The 18,490-nt window shown below is 35.2% G+C and overlaps 1 protein-coding gene and 1 pseudogene across 5 annotated transcripts in view; one reads left to right on the forward strand and one right to left on the reverse strand.

Moving 5' to 3' along the window:
• The window catches only part of LOC120266691, a 35,258-nt gene extending 33,114 nt beyond the window's left edge, over positions 1–2,144 (forward strand). For 2 of the 5 annotated variants that reach the window (XM_039274332.1, XM_039274333.1), the window contains exon 19: positions 1,830–2,144. The gene's annotated coding sequence lies outside the window, so the exon portion shown is untranslated. Of the gene's footprint in view, positions 1–43; positions 205–305; positions 372–1,829 lie in introns of all 5 variants that reach the window. The other 3 variants (XR_005538244.1, XR_005538243.1, XR_005538242.1) reach the window with 3 other exon arrangements.
• LOC120267213 lies at positions 135–3,998 on the reverse strand (annotated as a pseudogene).
• Between the last annotated feature and the right edge of the window lie 14,492 nt (positions 3,999–18,490).

Raw genomic sequence — 18,490 nt, forward strand, 5'->3', positions numbered from 1 at the left:
TACTGAATGACGTTCCTCTATTGTTTTCTGTGGTCCTTCATAGAACAACTCACATCAATTTCCAGTGTACACTGATGTATTCCATGTACCTTTATGTGCAAGTGGAATCCTAAAGTGAAATATGGATTCCTGGACTACAATAACCATTTGGTGTCATTTGAAGCTCTCAAGTCTTTATTGCACATGCAATGATAAGCAGGAAAGGTAATGGCATCCATGTTCCTTTTCCTACCTTTGATTAAGTCTAAATCAAGATCCTCTAGGTGAATTTGCTTGATTTTCTTCTTTTTCTCACTATCTTCTAGGCTCTTATTTTGGAACAATTGGATTAACAGTCTCTTGTTTGGCTTGATGTGCATCCCATAACCCATGTAAGTTCGGTGCCCCTGCTCATCATCCAAATCATATATGAAGTCAGTAAGAGTTAAACTTGGCGGATTCTATTGCTATTAAAATGCAAATCGAATAAATACCTGCAGGGCTCGTGCCATATTTCCTCCATGATTTTCCATGAAGACTTGACTCTTGAGACAAACTATGTAGTCTAATGCTGCAAGAATAGATGGTTTTTGCTTGAAATCATCTAGTTCCCCTGACTTTTCTAGGTTCCATTTGTTATATAGGTGAGGGAATAGCAATTTAAGTGGTTTAAGTGCTGTAACTCCTCCAAACGGTTCACCCCCTGCCCAGTAAATCCTTGTGTTCTTTGGTATGTCTAGTCCATTAAGCAACCTGAAATCATACAAGTGCCAATATTAGCCATTGGTAAAATTAACTACTTTATTTGAAAGGAAAAAATTTCGCTTTCTTGTGCAGAGCAAACACATCCATTGTTATAGCCAGATCCTATCTTGTAAGAGTAAGACAATACAATGTTTGACTTAAGATTTTTCTTATCTGGGTAGTCCTTTCAAATTTAATTCTATATGAGTTGTTTAAGACAGATATGCTACTGCGAAGTTTGTCACTTGTGTATATCTGTCCCAAGATTAGAGTTGCATACATATTTCCTGCCGCCTTTTCCATTTTTAGTTGAGATGTATAGTAAAGACTACTAGTTCAATTAAAATAACTAAAGCATTATTATAATTTCTTCTAAGATAAGAAAGAAAATTTGATAATTCAAAGATAAATTGGCAAACCCAAATGGATCATTTTGCTCCTTTCCCTGATTTATGAATGGCTAGCTTATGTACATATATATATACATAAACTATTGTTTTGTATGGCTATAAATGCAATTTATGTTGGCATACTTGATAATGGATCCAAGCTTAGAACTGGTAGTACAATGTGCTATTGTCGAATACTTCTTCGCAATTCACGTCAATAGAAGGAAAATCAAGTGCTTAATCTAAATTTCAGATCTTGAATCTGATGACATTTTGTTATGTCTACAGAGAAGAAAAATCTACATAGGAGACAATTAATTAAATCATAATAAAATGAATTGAGATTATGAAAAGTAATTCTTACATTGAAGTCTCAAGGCCATTAAGGGGGCAGAGACCTGCCAAATAGCGAACTTCTGCCAAGAGATTAGAGCGTGAAGTAAGAAGATTTGGACTAGATAAACGTTCATTCTTAATCTCAACATCGGCCTTTTCTCCTAATCCCGGAAGGCATCCAGTCCTCACCCAAACATCTTTCTCTAGTCTGAGATGCAATGCCATGTATGGCCCATTCTTCGACATTCTGCTAACAAGCATATCTGCAGTCTCTTCAATCCTCGGCTGGAATTTTATAGCTTTAAATGCAACCTGTATAACTTATAAATGCTATCAACTGTATCAAGGGTAAATCATTCATTTTTGGGTGTATGTTTGCAGGGAAATTATCTTAATATTGAACCTTGCATCGAAGTTTCTGAAGGTCGCTGCTGAGATTCTTTGAGAGTCTTGAATCGAAAGCCCGAAGGGTTAAAATACTTTGTCTGGTAAGCTGAAGCAAACAACATACGTTGTTATTTAGGTTGTAGCATTTCTAATGTCTTTGGTCAATAGAAATTTTTCATATTAAGATTGATATGGTTCTTGTTTTCAGGGGTAAACTGCATAGGATTTTGCTTATACATATACACACACACACTTTTGTATATTATAAGCAAACTCTGCCGGTTGCATTTAAGTTGACTTTGGCTTCAATTTTATTTTTCCTGTTTTACATTTTAGTTTTACTCACGTTTATATAAATATGTATTTTGGGTTCAAATTCTTCCCTGACAGCACTGTTTCATATACTGTTCATCCGGATTTTTATATGATTCTTATACTGTACATATATTGTACACCCGGATTTTAGTACGGTTTGATACTATTTATATTCATAAAAAAAAGGTGTTTGTCGCCTATTATTTAAAAAAAAATGTATCATTGACATAATTTATTATTTTTTAACCACAAAAAAAAAACTCTATAAAATTTAAAAGCTAGTTTTTCATATATACTCATAAACGGAGTTACTTTATTTTGTTTTTTTTTTTAAAAAGACCTTTAAAGCTATAAATTTACCACCTCCTAATGATCAAATAATGTAGTTATTATGGCATTTCTATTTTTCAATAATGTCCTATACTCCTATGTATTGTTACAATTATAAAGCTTAAAAAAAAAAAATCCATTTCATTTCTTTAATTGCTTATCTTACTAAAAATTAATTAAAACTTGTATTTCTCTTTCTCAGATGCCCCAATACGTCATGATAAAATTACCCCCCAGTGAATGTAATTAAGGGTAGAGGAAGAGACCTTAGGCATATAGTTTGCAAGTAGCCAATCCTCATCCGTGTGTAAAGGCATTGGAGGTGCATGTACCCTCCTCTTCAGAAGGTGTGTTGAAGGCAAAGAAGAAACCACAACCACATCATCCCTCAACGTTTCTTTGAAGTGTCTTTCATCAAATATATCCCCAAACTCACTACACTAACAACAAAACACCTCACACTTCGTCACTCACCATTTACTTAACCCTTCAAAAGAACCTTTCATGCATTAAATCAAACAAAGTTACAAGAAGAACTCACCTCTCATCACCCCACACTTGATTCACTTGAAGCACTGGAACGACGAGGATGGCGCCGATAACACGGGCAATAACCACCGCATCAACTATCTGGTTCCTTTGTTGGTTCAATCCTCCGGATGCCACAACCATCATGTATCTTCTGTCATTCCAAAATTATCTATTATTTGGTCTTGGTTAACTACATATTGCATAATTAAATTCGACAATACCGTCTATGCAACTTCACTGTTCTGTTCTTGTACTCCTCACTGAAGTTCAGACATGGCCGGAGTGGCACCGATGGTCTCTGAATGACTTGCTGTTCTTGGTTGCTTTTGCATGGGAGAGATGATGAGAAAAGAATGATCCTTGAGATGTTGAAACAACCCCACAAAGCTAGTAATGCAAGGAAGCAATGGCTAACAAAACGAGTTGATGGGAAGAGGAAAAGAAGTTTTCTTCTTTTTGAGCTCTTTTGTTGCTTTGTTACTACTAGTAATGGATCCAGCAACAAAGGTTCTCTGGTAATAGAAATGCAAAATGATGATGATGATGAAGAAGAAGAAGAAGAAGAAGAAGAAGAAGAAGAAGACATGGTCATGGTTGTATAAAAATAGCAAGCATGCAAATGGATGAGATTTTATGAAATGAAGTGAATGGAAGTTGAGAGGTTGCAATCAGATTAGTTTGGTAGTTGCAACCAAATACAGCACATTGTTTTATAAGAAGTTGAATATTAAGAGGTGGCCATTGATTATTTGATCAAATTTGTACATGTTTATAATTGTTTAATGTGGAGAAGGTGGCATTAGTTTGGTTAAGTTTATGGTTTAGTTGTTTTGTTTGAACGAGTCATGAGAATTTGACTTTTGCTCTCATGATTACTATGCGAAATTCTCATTGCATCATGAATCACATGAGCCAAGTTGTTAGTTCTTAGGATGGCCTTTGTCTGGTTCAGCTTGTAAGAATGGTCATTATTTATTTGATGTAGAATTAGCTAGTTCATTTCTTCACATGGTCTGCTTAATATATATATATATATATATATAAATTGGATATTAGATGGTGATATGATTTAATTTGTAGTAATTCATTAAACACTGGTTGTTTATAAATATCCAATAAATGATACAATCTAAAAGTTAAAATATTGAATTGGACTCCTCAGCTTGATACCGGTTAATATGATATAGACAACAGCATGGGATTATTATTATTATTACTATTATCTTTCGCTTTCAAAAAAGTGTATTTCTTGATGTCTTATTTATGAAGCAACAAAAGGTAACTTAGTTGATGGTGATGCTTTTTAAAATTATTGGGTGGCTTAATTATTATTATTATTGGGACACTTATTTATTGATCCGATTAGTACACAACTAAGACATATATTTTTGGTAACATAGATAAATCACTGTTCACATTCATTTTTATTTAGGCCTCAGTTATACATCGAGAAGAAACCAAACTTGACTTTTAACATAAGGGCCCATTTGGTATGATGTCAAGTTGTTATTTTCCCTGCAAAATAAGAGGGGTGAATCCATTTCAAAAGTTTGGTTCTTAAAAAAAATAGTCTCTTTATAATCACTTTTCCTGTAATCACTTTCCACTTGACCAGGGAAAGTGATTCACAAGGGGTGTGGTTTGTCAGTGTTTACACCGATGGATGAGAAAGTTTGGTAATTGTCAAATTACTAAACTACCCTTTATTACATAAAACTCTTTCTTGTTTGTTTTGTTTTGGAAAAAACCCTAACGCGATCGTATTCCCAATTTGACAGAGTTGTCGCTTGCTCTGAATCAGAGCATGGTAAAATATGTTTTAATTGGATCAAAGACAAATAAATTTCATATATGTTTGGATAAAATTTTTATTGGAGAATTTCTGTTTTGATTAAATCAAATCTATGTTGATATAATAATTCAACATGATAAGATAAGATCTTGAGACAAATACATTTTATTTGCTTGAATCAAAGTTTTTAAAATATATGAGATATATAGATAAATATTAAGTAGAGGCATTCAAATGAAAATATCAATTTCTCAGTTTAACAATATTGTTTCTTGTCTCTTTTATCATGTCTTGCATAGCATATATTTTTATTTTTATGGTATTTTATTGTAGATATAATGGTGTAAACCTTTTTCTTATGTTCATAAATTCCATGTTGTGCTAATTTTTGTTAACTTGATAAAATTTATGTAAACAAAAAAGGATACCTTTTGATATTTAAAAAGTTTATGAAATTCAATGTAATTCATCAACATTTTAGGGTTTTGCTTGCAAATTTCATACATTATTTTGAAAACTGGTTTGTTGAACTTCGTGTGTGTGTGTATTAAGATTTATGTTGTTGTAATAGAAAATCTTGAGTAATAGATATGATGTAGATAATAAAACTACTTTGAAAGCAAAAGTAATGTGAACTAGTGTGGATAATAAAGCACTAGTGTGGATAATAAACCTATAGGGCATTTTGAATGGGTGAACTATGTTTTTGATTGATGTTTGGAGGGTTTTTTTTAATGTATAAACCCTTGTAAAATCTTGCTATTATATTCGGTCCTTAATTTTTTTCACAACCAAATCATTGATGAAAATATAGTTTACTTAAGCCATACAAGAAAGTGAGATTTTTTTGAATGCCGAAAAACCCAATAGACTTTTAAAATGATTACATACAGTAGTAATGTCTATTTTAATGTGTGTGCTTTATCGGTCTGTAAATCAAGATTAAATATTTGAATTTATTTTAATGTGTTATATATATATATGTCTGTAATTGATGAATTTATTTTCTTAAAGCATTTGAAGAAGCTTTGTAAAATAAAAAAAGGAGTAGACTTAATAATCACCTTCACTCAAAGTTGCCCAGGTATATCCTTATGCTCTCCTCTTTAATTTAAATTTATATGAATGTTGTTATCTTCAGAATTAAGGGACAACTTTGTTGTGCCATATGAATTATTGATTAGATATATGTGGTTTGTGTGCCATAGTCCCATTTTTCTTGAAAAAATCATGGGATTTTGAACTACATTACTTTTATATTTTAGTATATATCATGTTAAGTATTAATAAGTATTATTATGTTATAGTCATTTATTAATTGTTATGTTAAGTAAAAATAATAAGTTGTTAGAGTGGACCTTAACATAAGTTAATCATTGTTTAGCATGTTTGGCTAACTATTTACTTCTCTAAAATTTATTTAGTCTATTCTATTAGAGTTTAGGGCACATTCAGTAGATTGGTTTAAGAAAATCTTTTTTCTGTTACTCAAATATTCAAGCATTTGTATTATATACTTTCATACTTTTTTTGTATATTCAAAAATATTTTTCTACATGCTTTGGTTTCATTAACCTTTTTAGGCCTTAATTTTTATTATATGTTTTCATAGGTCTGTTTTGGTTATAATTACTGAAATGGATGAAATTATAGAAGAAGATCATGCAATGCTCTTGGCTGCGTATACAGTTACTCTACATCTCAACAACTTGCTTTCTATAATTGGTTCATTTTTGGAGTTCTATGTCTTAAAGTTGAAAAATAGAAAGCGAAAGAGAAGAATGAGTTATAGTTATGAGAGGCATCTCATTAGGCAAGTCAATTTTAGGAGGATGGTGTTTGATCCGGATTTGACTTGTATGGAGAACATTAGGATGAATAGGGCAGTCTTTTATAAATTATGTGATATGCTTCAAACTATTGGTAGGCTTGTCCCAACAAAAAATATGAATGTTAAGGAAATGGGTGCTGAATTCCTCTATATCCTTTCTCATCATGCTAAGAATAGGATTGTAAAAAGAGAATTTGTAAGGAGTGGGGAGGCAATAAATAGGCAATTTGGTCTTGTCTTACTCTCTATATTGAGGTTGTATACAGAATTATTTAAAAAACCAGATCCTGTGACTCAAGACTCCACAGACCTCCAATGGAAATGGTTTAAGGTAAAAATATATTTTATTCAATCAAACATTTGTTAATATAATATTTCAAATTTGAACTAATTAATAAACTAATTATTGTGTTTCACTCAAAATTTCAGAATTGTTTAGGTGCTTTAGATGGGACTTATATAAAGATCAATGTTCCTGAAGTTGATAAGCCTAGATACAGGACAAGGAAAGGAGAAATTGCCACTAATGTTCTAGGAGTGTGTTCACAAGATTTGCAATTCTTCTACATATTACCTGGGTGGGAAGGTTCTACAGCAGATTCTAGGGTACTACGAAGTGCACTTTCTAGGACAAATGGTTTAAAAGTTCCTCAAGGTAATAATTGCTTATGTTCTCAAACTAGTAAACCAATAGTGCGACATTTATTATTTAAATTTAAAAATCTAAAAGAACTTTTTATCTTCAGGTTTTTGATATCTTTGTGATGCGGGTTATACAAATAGGGAGAGGTTCTTAGTTCCATATAGAGGCCAACGTTACCATTTGAATGAATGGGGACAAAACAATCATCCACAATCAAATGAAGAATTGTTCAACTACAAACACTCAAGTACACGGAATGTTATTGAAATGTGTTTTGGACTGTTGAAAATGAGATGGGAAATACTTAGAGATAGGTCTTAGTACCCAGTTAAAACACATTGTCCAATTATAAGTGCATGTGCACTGCTACATAAATATTAGGAGGGAGATGACTCTTGATCCACTAGAGACTGAATTGGATGAGTCGTATGCGGATTTCGAACATTTCTCAAATGCACAAAACATCCAGTACATTGAGGCTTCCAATGCATGGACAACTTTTAGAGACAACTTGGCTCAAGAAATGCGGAATGAATGACAAGCTTCTAGGAATCAAGCTTGAATTAAGTTTTTTGTTTTTTTGTTATTATCTTTAAGGGCAACTGTTACCATATGTTTAATGACTTTTGGGTTGTTTATGTAATTTTGGAAAATGCTTTATATAATTGAAAGTTATCTCAATCTATGCAGTTTTCCTTTTTATCAATGTAAATACTGTGTTTACCCATTATTTATGAAATTGTTTATTATGTTATCTATGTTTATACATTATTTATGAAAGTGTTTATTATGTTATTTATGAAATGTATTTTTTTAAAAAAATTACTAGTTTTGGTGGTGACAATGTTTGATTTCTTACAGATGGAGAATTTAACAAGTCAAGAAAGTGTAAAGATAAACAAGAGGAACAACCATCAGTGGACTCCAGCAGAGGATAAAATTTTGATTGAATGTTGCTTGGAGCTTGTGAACCAAGGTTGGAGAGCAGATAATGGCTTCAAGACATGATATTTGAGTCAACTTTAAAAATGGATGGCTGAAAAGATCCCCGACTGCAAAATCATGGGTGATCCTTATATTAAATCACAATTTAGAGAACTAAAGGAAATGAGGAGCCAATCTGGGTTTAGATGGGATGATGCAAACAAATGTGTAACCTGTGAGGATGATGTATAATACTCTTGGTTAAAGGTAATATGCAATTCATCTCTAGTAGAAATTTTACAATTATGTTTTTATGCGCAATGTTACTAATAACTACTTATAATGTAGAGTCACAAAGAGGACGCTGGACTTAGAAACAAGCGATTCCCTTACTTTGATGAGCTAGCAATAATTTTTGGGAAGGATCAAGCAACTGGAGATGGAGTAGAATTCGCAAGTGAATCTGTGGAAGCTTTAGAAAGTGAGAACTCAACACTCGTAGCAGCCAAAGCAGCTTTTGAAGCTCATAAAGCAATGAAGAACATGGTTGAAGATGACTACTTTGGTATGAATATTGAGTTAGAAAATGAGTGTGTCTTCATCTCTGAAAATGCTTGCGAGGACTCCTCAAATGCTTCATGCAAAAGAAGTAAGGCATAAGAGAAAATGCAAGACGAATCAAGTGTTCCTCCAAAAAAAAAAAAGGGATCAACTAAGGATCCAACTGATGATTCCTTCTCCAAGCACATGGAAAGATTTTACGATATTTGTGATGGAGCAAAGCAAGATATAGGTAAAGTGGAAACCTATTTCCAACACTTGAATGCAAATACAGAAAAAAAGACACTTCTCTATGAGCATCACAAAACTCAATGGTTTAACTAAGGAAGAGGCAGTTCAAACAATCGACAAAATTTCAGCGGATAGAGGCAAAACTGAATCTTTTTTTTTATTTCCAGATGATGATGCGAGGTTGATTTATGTGAAGAGTGTTTTAGATGGTGTCATCTAGATGTTATGTTTAATTTTGTTTATTTGGTTTGTGGGTTGGACATATTTTATGTTTTGGATAATTAAAACAATATGTTTAGACTTTATCTTCCTTTTGAGTTTGGATTATGAATTTATGGTAATACTTTGAGCTATTTATTAATGTGTGATTGTTCATATGGAATGTGTCATGAATATTTGTTGGATACTATCAATCACAACAATAGATGTAAGAATTGAAACAAATAAAATTGTATGATGGACAATTATGAACATATGGTGGTTTAAATCTATAATTTTTTTAGTGTACTAAAAACATAAAAACCCATTTGAATTTTTTTTTTTAAAAAATTTATGAAGAATAGGTTAATTATTATTTGGACTAAGTTAGTAATATTATTAGAGTTGAATAAAAACCCAAATTTAGTAACTATAACAACTAAGGGTAAAAATGAGAATAAACGTAACTTTACATTGAAAACAAGTTCATACCAAATGAGGGAATCAAGTTTGCATGTAAAGTAATTACAATTTTAATTGGGATAACCAAACATTGTAATGTTATTTTGCAGGGAAAGTAATTGCATGCAAAGTCCTTGCACCTGCAAAGACTTTGCATGCAATTACTTTCCTTGCAAAGTTCCAAACGGGCCGTTAGGAGTCAAGTGTCTTAACCGTTTGATCATTGTGACAACAACTTAAGTGCTATTCATATACAATTTTTCTATTTTTGAAATTTTCAAGTAGACACCTACCCACTTTTTACATATTTAAATTTGGAGTGGAAGTGAAGTTTTACAAAGGATTGTTGAGATGGTTATTTTATTTTAAGAGTTTGATAATTTTAATTGATTCCATTTTTATTGTATATGTATTAAATTTTTATTTATATTACTAACATTCTTTTATGATTATTAGTTCCACAATTGTGAGTAAATAGAGACAACTTAACAACAACATGGTTAATAAAACATGAGCATATGACAACTATAATGATAATTATCATAATTTATTTATAATATAATTATAAATAAATGATTAGTTTATCAACTTTTTTAAATAATAAAAAAATAACTATCATCTAGGCCTTTTCCTAAATTAGATCTGAAAGTTTGAAATCCATGACCTGTCACTTTGTATACTCAATCATGTTCAAATGCTAATTGGATTTGAGCGAGTTTATATACTTAAATAAAACTTGATCAAATTGTTTAATGAAAATTTTTATATCAAAGATCTTGTAATAAAAAGAATTAATTTTATTTTGAAAAAGAAAACATTTGCCTATCCGGGTGAAAATCTACATATATGATCCGGCCATCAATATTTTCACCAAAAAAATTTAATAATTATTAATTTGAAAAAGACACTATACTAGATCTACGTTAATATTCATAAATGACTTATTTTTGAGTATTCGGGTGCATGGTATACATTGATACTCCAGTGTATTTCTCCCTCTGATTGTTTTCAAGTTGGCTAATTTATTTTATTTACTTTATTAATTTTCCCTTTTTAAGATTAGGTGGGTGAGGGGATTGAGTGGGACCTCTATTTATTAGAAGTAAATGGAGAAAAGTTCAAACGACAAGAAGTAAGCACAATACAAACTAAAATAAAGTTATAATTTTAGAGATAAAATTCAAAGTTAGTAATAACTTTCATGAGCCATCTAGGCAGATCAAAGGCTTGATAAAATAATGACGAAGTTGGGAGTTCCTTCCATGTCTTGCTAATTTATCTGAAAGAATGTTCTAATCTCTTGGAATAGTTGCCACATTGATGCTATGTTAGATTTAAAATCCTCCTCAGATTTAAAATTCTCCATTGATCAAGGTTCCTTCTCATCCTAGCTAAAAGGTGTGTGAAAAGAAAACCGAGGATACCTGAAATAAAACCCTGGCAACGTGGGCTGCTCTTTCTCTCCTCTGAGTGTTCTGCTGAGTGTCCTGCTCCTTCTCTAACACTTCTTCATTTTCCTCCCATTGCCATGGCAAGTGGGGGGAGGGATAGCTCATCCCTAAACCATAATTCGCCTTCCAAATCCTGGGCCCAAGTAGCGTCTGCTTCTTCTCGTATCCAGGAGTCCTCGCCACTCCATAACCCTGTGATCTTAGAAAAGCTTAAATCTTCCTCCACGGATTTTGTTAAATTGGATGGTGATGCTATATCTCGTGCTCGCAGTAAGTTTCAAAACTCTCTCTTTGGGAAATTTTTTGGTAAGCTGCCACCGTTTGATCAACTGAAAGCTTCCTTATTGACTAAATGGGGTAATTATGGAGAGTTGCTGATCTCTGATCTCCCGAATGGCTTCCTTCTGATCCGCTGCCCTTCACATAATGTGATGGAAAAGCTACTTACTGATGGTCCTTGGTCTCTCAATGGATTAACCCTTCAGCTCTCGCCTTGGCAGTCGTTCTTTGAACCGGCTTTTGCTAAACTCTCTACTGCTGCTATCTGGGTACAACTTCATAACCTTCCAGTCGAATTTTGGGATGGTGAATCCCTTGAGACCATTGTTGCTCATCTTGGTCCTCTGATTAAGGTTGATGATCTTACCCTTTCACTTACTCGGTCCAAGTTTGCCCGTGTGTGTATTGAAATAGATATCTCGAAACCTCTGTGTCGGGGTTTCTGGTTGGGTGACGACCTTCATCGTATCTTTGTTGTTGTTCTCTATGAACGTTTGCCTACATTCTGCTATTCTTGCGGCGTCATTGGTCATGGTGCTAGCTCTTGTTCCCGGGTGAATGTTAGGGAGATTGGTAGGGATTCTCCTCCCCTCCGAAGTTCTCAGAGGCAGGAGGTCATTCCTGCTCAATCCGTGACTTCTGTTGATCGGGATACGGAAATGGTTGTCGACGATACTCTGCTTGATCCCCCTGTGCTTGACTCAGATTTCGGCCCGTGGATGCTCGTCTCCCGTCGGCGAGGCAATGTCTGCGGTCGCGGGACTGGCCTTCGTGCTAGTCACGTGACCCGTGATGTGGCAGCCACAGAGAACATTGCTCCGTTGGGTCCTAGTCCTGGGTCGACTGGTGGGACACGTGGAGGACGCCGAGCTAGGGGTCGAGGCTGTGCTGTCTCTTCACGCTCTTTCCATGTTGAGTATGTCAATGCTGATGTTGTCCCTATAATCGAGGCGCCCGTTGAGAATCCCTGTGCCAATGCTTCTGGCTTGAACCTGTCCTCTCATTCTCCTGTTTCGGAGCGTGGTGGTGTCAGGAACAATGCTCGAGGTGGCTTGACAGGGTCTCGTGCTTCTCACTCTGAGTTCCAAGACCCTCAATGCAATCCTTCTGCTGTTGGACACATGCGGTCTAATCCCACTCATGTTACAGCTGTGATTAATGATGGTGTTATCTCCTCCCTTCCCAATACTCTGTCCACTACCCCCCCTTGGGTCAATCCCTCTGTCTCGATACCTTCAATGCCGATGAGGATTGATCCCATTCCAAACCCTCCTTCTTCCAACTCCCCTCCTCCAGTGGTTCGTTCCTCCCTTAATGATCCTCCGTTGCTCTCGCCTCCGTGCTCCTCCCACCAGCAAGCAGTGAACTGTGTGTCTGCTGTTCTTACTGGTAATCCTTTGGCTGGCAGTGGCGATAGTGATGCGGAGGGTTCTGGTGATGATGATGATGATGGAGACGATGATGACAATGATATGTCTGAGGGGGATGATGTTGATGATTCTATGACTTCAGTTCAGTATCAATCTGAGGCAAGGAGAGGTTCCCTAGTCCATAAAGGCATACACGTTGGGATGTTAACCCAGAAGAAAGGAAGGATGGATCAGGAGGGTTCCTGTTCCTAACCTTGTTGTTCTGTTTCCTACGTTCTCAGGGAGTTTCTAGCCTTGTTTTTGTTGATTATGATTGCTTTTAATATTCTTTGTTAGAACTGTAGAGGTATCTCGTCTCGAGAGACCTCTTTTCATGTTATTAGTTTTACTAGACGGCTTAACCTTTCTCTTGTGTGTCTTGTTGAAACCAGGGCCAATGATTCTCGGCTTGATCGGTTCCGGTCTCTTGTCCCCAATTCCTGGGATTGGGCTGCTATCGTTGCTGATGGGTACTCAGGCGGTATTATTGCTTTGTGGAATAAGAATATTGGCCGAGTTACTCCTATTGCCGTCTCTCGTCGTGCTTTACATCTTGTTATTTCTTTAGATAATGTTTCTAGTGTCATTGTTTCCATTGTTTATAACTCCCATCTTCTTCATTCCCAGTGTTCTCTTTGGCAGGAGCTCTCTAAAATCTCTACTCTCAATTTTCCTTGGCTTTCTATTGGCGACTTCAACGCTGTTCTCTCTAGATTTGAGGACAAGGGTTATTCGTATATTTACTATTCTCGTAGATCCAGATTTGTTCTTAATTTTGTTGATTTGAATAATTTATTTGATCTTAATTTTTCTGGACCGGAGTTCACTTGGTGTAATAATCAGTTTGGTCCTTCACGTCGTTGGGCCAGACTTGATCGTGGGCTTGTGAACTCCTGTTGGTTGGATAAAATTTCTGTTTACTCTCTTAAGCACCTTCCTAGAGTTCTTTCTGATCATGCTCCTCTTTTACTTAAGATTTCTTCTTATTATAATTCTAGACATAAGATTTTTAGATTTGAAAATTACTGGCTTGATTATATTGGTTGTCATGAAGCGGTTAGGAATGCTTGGTCATGCTCTACTAATGGTAATCCTATGCATGCTTTCTCGCATTATATCTCGCGTACTCGTTTTAATATTAATACTTGGAAGCGTATTGGTCTCAGCTCTCTTGATTCTAATATTAATAGTACTGAAGCTTCTATTACTTCTTTAGAACTTGCTGATGTTAATGATCCTGATGTTTTTGCTGAGTTGTCAGATCTCTATGCTAAGTTCGCCTCCCTCCAACGCCTTGTGTCTTTGCGTTGGGCCCAACGTGCTCATATCCTTTGGTTGGATAATGGTGATCGTAATACTGCTTTTTTCCATAACACGGTTTGTATCCGTTCCCATTTTAATGCTATCTCTCAGATTATTAATTTGGATGGCTTTACTGTTTTTGAGCATGCAGATATTGACAATGCTTTTGTTCAATATTATTCTAATCTCTGGAATGCTCCCAATGATTATGATTTCCCCAATATTCTTACCTCTTTCCCGGGTGAGCTTCCTTCAATTTCTGATGATGATGGAAGGAGACTCATTAGGGAGGTTACTGGTGAGGAGATTTATCACATTGTTCTCGATCTTCCTTCTGGTAAGAGCCCTGGTCCTGACGGCCTCAATGCTGAGTTTTACAAGTTTTATTGGAATGATATTGGTAATCAGCTTGTCTCTGCCATCAAGTATTTCTTTACTAATTCTGTTTTGCCTAATTCCTGGGGTAAGACCTTCATCGCTTTCATTCTGAAAAAAGAGGCCCCTACTTTGGTTTCGGATTTTCGCCCGATTTCCTTTTGTAACGTCTGTTATAAAATTATCTCTAAGCTTCTTGCTAACAGGCTTATGGCAGTTCTCCCAACTCTTGTTGGTCGAGAGCAATCGGGCTTTGTTACGGGTCGCTGTATTTTTGATAATAATATTACTCTGCAAGAGGTTGTGCATTAGATAAAGAATTCGATCAATGACCCCTCTAGGATGATTATTAAAATTGATTTTGATAAAGCTTATGATACCATTAGTTGGAGTGCAATTCTCATCACCCTTACTAGAATGAACTTTCCTAGTCTTTGGATTTCTTGGATTAGAACTTGTCTCTCCTCTACTTCCTTTTCTCTGTTAGTCAATGGCAGACCCTCTCCTTGGATATCCTCCTCTCGGGGAGTTCTTCAAGGAGATCCTATTTCTTCTTATTTATTTATTCTAGTCTCTCAAAACTTGACTATGCTTCTCAATCATGCCCTTAACCATAATTTCATACCTGGTTTTCATAACAATCTTCCTTCCAACTTTAATCATTTATTTTATGCTGATGATCTTGTGATTGTCACCCGTGCTTCTAGATCTGCTGCCCGTTATATTCTGAGGTGCTTAGATTGGTTTGGCAATTTCTCTGGGCAACACTTAAACCCTGCCAAATCTGCAGTCTACTTCCCCTCCTGGTTTAATAAAAGAGTTCAGAATAGTATTTGTTCTATTCTCAAAATCAACCATGCTCTTTTTCCTTGTAAGTATCTTGGTGTGATTATCTCTCCCAAGCGTCTTGTTGCCTCTGTTTTCCAGTCTATGATTGAGAAAGTGCGGTGTATGTCTATACGTTGGTGTCAATTAAAACTCTCTAAAGCTGCTAAATTAATCCTGATCAATTCCTCCCTTCTGTCTATGCCTTGTTTTTATTTATCTATTTATCCTATTTCTGAAACTGTTCTTTTTGAGATTTCTTAATTGGCTAGGACTTTCTTCTAGCATTCGGGTGGTGATGGAAAGGGCATCCACGCTGTGGGTTGGAATACTATTACTGATTTTAAATCTGAGGGGGGTCTGTCGATTCGCAATCTTTCTATCGTTAGACATTCTCTTATGGCTAAACATATTTTTTTAGGTATCTCAATCATGGCGAGGCTTTTTTTGGGTTGATCTTTTTGTATCTCAAATATGGTAAAAATCAATTTTTGGACTGATTGTATTCCATCTAATTGCTCGGCTTTCTTTTCGTGGTCTTTGTAACTCGCTAAAGTCCTTAAACCTCATTCTTTGGATCAAAAAAATGTAAACCCAAGTTGTACCTACATTCTTTTTTTGATCCTTGGTGTTGGGATGTTCCACTAGCTTTCAAACCGGGTTATTTCAATTGCAACCTTAACTTGAATGATCTTAACCTGTCTGATTTCATCAGTGGTTCCTCCTGGGACTTTTGCAAATTAAGAACTCTTTTTGGTGATAATACCCATGATATTATGGATAACCTTGGTTCTATCAATTTGACTTCTCCTAATCTTTGGGTTTGGTATCCCGTGGCCCCAAAGCTTAATACTGCTTCTAATGTTTATCATACTTTAAATAAGAACCTGTTTGTTACTGATCCTTGGATTGGGTGGAAGAAGCTTTGGTCCATTCGGACGACCCCTAGAGTCAAACATTTCCTCTGGCTGTTATTTAAAGGTCGTCTGTCGACTTTTGAATTTTTATACTCTATTATGTGGGATTCATCTGGAATGCATTGACCACCTTTTTCTTAATTGCTCTTTTGCTCAAAGTGTTTGGGCACATACTGAGATGCTTATTGGTCATTGTATTAATTTTGTTGGTGGCTTCTCTGATGGGTTTTGGCTTACACAGTCTGGGTGTAATGGTTTTGTTAAATCTGTGATTGCTGCTGTTGCCTGACATATTTGAAAAGCTCGTTGTCATCTGATATTTTGGAATAACCGTTCTAATGCTGGGAGAACTGCTCACACTGCTCTTTGTTTTGCTAAAAACTATTTTCATTCTCATATTAAATTTTCTGGTCAGGGGCTGCTGTTGAGTAATTTCTCGGCTGCTGATGGCCTATTTCTCTTCTTAGCCACTTCTCCTGGCTCCAATCCTTAGGTTTATAATGCTGGTTTTTTCTGTGTTTCTAGTCAATGTAATGTCATTTTTTCAGGTTCTTGTCCATCTTCCTTGTCCAATTGTTTGGCTGCGGAGCTCACTGCTTTGTTACATGCTCTCCAATTTGCTGCTTCTGGCATGTACACAATCCAATACATTTTTGTCTCCAATCTGGATGTTCTCCATGCGTTACATACTACTGATACTACTTGCTCATGGCGGCATTGACATCAGATTAATTCGGTCAATGATCTTCTCTTGACGGCTGGCTCTCCTCAACTCATCACCGTGCCTCGCATTTGGTTGGGTCCGGCTCTTCGGCTGGCATCTCATGCAGATAACCTTCATCTTATTACACTTTTCTTGGTTGGGCGTGATCTCCCCAAATGGATTATGAAATCATTCACCTCTCATGGTTTCTCTTTATAGTTGCTTGTCCCTTGTGTGTTTCTCTTTTGTTTTTGCTTTTTCTTGTATTGTTTTTGTTTCTTGTTTGTTCTTTGGTTTGTAATTTCTGAACCTTTGTAATTTCTGTTTATTCTAATAAAATTAGCTCTGTGGAGCTCTTCCTTAAAAAAAAAATCATGTAAAGAAGAGCAATGTGGTTTGAAATTCCAAGCACTCCTATCCAGAATATGACAATTAATATAATCAAGCAAAAAATTATTTTCCTAATATAAAACGGGACCTAGCAGTTAACAAGAGAGGGACATGATCTGGAGCTATTCTAGATAAACGAGAGGCAAAATAAGAACAGATATGAATAGGGCAATTAGAATTAGTAAGATATCTATCTAATCTAGCCCATCTTCTAATAGAACATGTCCTATCATTGCACCAAATATAACCTAGACCAATATAATTAACATGAAGACCACCACTGCAGGCCCATCAAAGCATAAGGAATCAATAAAATTAAGTGGAAAGATGCATGATGATGCCAAAACAAGAAAAAATAATATAAAGAAGATTGGATGATCAATCTTACCTCGAATCTTCAATCTAAGTAGAAATAAAGGAAGGGGATCCTTGATCAAAGTTTGCTCCAAGAGGAGATAGAAGAGAAAGAAAGGATTAATTGTAGAACATAGGGCTTAAATTGAGAGATTTGGGTTTTTATAAATAGCAAAATTCTAAACTCTTTGTAAACATTACCACCACCAATGTATAGGTTCTATTAGAATAAGGATTTAATATTTGAATTTAACTAAATTAGTTTGAAATTCATTTATCTAGAAATAATCCACTACAAATGTAAAGGTTCAAGTAGGATAAGGACTAATATTTGAATTTAAGTTTATCCTAATTTAACTAAAATCTAAAATTCTCAATTTGCCCCCAGGATTAGGTTTAACTCGAAGGCTAGGTATTACAATTCAAATCACCAATAATCAATCAAAGGAGATTTAAACTAGAAATCCGAGTTACTTATTTCCACAATTTCCTCTGTGCTTCAAACGTTTGTCAATTATAGATAATAGAAACAATCCATGTGACATGGAATTGTGATGAAATTACTAGGTGAAGGGAACTATGAAATATTGTTAAATGAGTGATTAGTCCCATAAATCTTTGCCAGAGCATGGCAATGCCTCTTGAAAGATCAAATGAAGGGATGGCAACCAACTCCCATGACTTCTTGAATTTAGAAGAAAATTTCTTAATCCTAGCATCATTAGATTTGGCTTTGGTGAGACATAGGAGACAAGGTTTATGGGCCTTAATGATTTCTCGAATACCGTTAAAGGTATCCATATTCGCTAGGCCTCTACAATTCTAGCAAATT

This window comes from Dioscorea cayenensis, chromosome 8 (assembly GCF_009730915.1).
Source record: "Dioscorea cayenensis subsp. rotundata cultivar TDr96_F1 chromosome 8, TDr96_F1_v2_PseudoChromosome.rev07_lg8_w22 25.fasta, whole genome shotgun sequence".
Taxonomy (NCBI): Eukaryota; Viridiplantae; Streptophyta; class Magnoliopsida; order Dioscoreales; family Dioscoreaceae; genus Dioscorea; species Dioscorea cayenensis.